Below are 892 nucleotides of genomic sequence, written 5' to 3' on the forward strand. Positions count from 1 at the left end.
GTGCTCGAGCTAAACAGGGAATTTTTCCTTTGGCTCATGACGAAGGAGTTTATTTATCCCAGGATAACGTCTCGTCGGACAAAATGAAAGATGGGTTTTATTCTGCGTAACGCCAGTTGACTTTGTCAAATAATTTGGCAGGCCGCGTAACTTCTGTTAAATGCATTATGTTAGCATTTTTTTTTCTCTCTCTCGTGGTTGGCACCTGGAGATTATTGGCAAACTCATGAGTATTTTTCTCATTAACTGGATATCTCTCTCTGGACAGAGAGGCAAATTTTCATTCATTCATTCATTGCCAGACGCCATGTATCCCAAACGGGGTGGCCAAGGGCTTAGAGTTAATTGTTTTACAGGGAGGGGCACTAATCCTCCACCAACCCCACTTGACGTAGGGATGCCAACAGCATCTGGTGTTCCCAGGCGGTCACCCATCCAAGTACTAACCAGACCCAACGTTGCTTAACTTCGCTGATCGGACGGGAAGCGGTGTACTCAACGTGGTATGGCCGGCAAATTACTTTCTTAATCATAGGTTTTTGTTAAATCAACAGCATTTATCTCCTAATTCATTATTCCAACGAAAGCAATCCTAATATATATATATATATATATATATATATATATATATATATATCACAAAGCAAGGCTACCTCTAGTGACTGATGGAAGAAATATTCACACTGTGGCCTGTTTTCAATGGATCATAGGAATCCAGGGTTTCTCATCCCTTGCATTTCCCTGCGCCAGTCTGCCTCCACCTCATTATTCCAAAATTCACAGGCGCCCACCATACTCTCTCTCTCTCTCTCTCTCTCTCCTGGTAACAAATGAATGTTTCGAACTTGTTCACTCTGTGTTCGCTGGTTCATACCTACAGGATGTCGTGGAG

The 892-nt window shown here is 42.6% G+C and overlaps 1 non-coding gene across 1 annotated transcript; it reads right to left on the bottom strand.

Moving 5' to 3' along the window:
- Window positions 1-398: 398 nt before the first annotated feature.
- LOC145390241 (5S ribosomal RNA) lies at window positions 399-517 on the bottom strand. Its single transcript, XR_013895595.1, has one exon. It is a non-coding gene; the product is annotated as a 5S ribosomal RNA (ribosomal RNA).
- Between the last annotated feature and the right edge of the window lie 375 nt (window positions 518-892).

This window comes from Coenobita brevimanus, unplaced genomic scaffold, assembly GCF_032717465.1.
Source record: "Coenobita brevimanus isolate Jiangsu-jjx unplaced genomic scaffold, ASM3271746v2 jjx.HiC_scaffold_3696, whole genome shotgun sequence".
Lineage (NCBI taxonomy): Eukaryota > Metazoa > Arthropoda > Malacostraca > Decapoda > Coenobitidae > Coenobita > Coenobita brevimanus.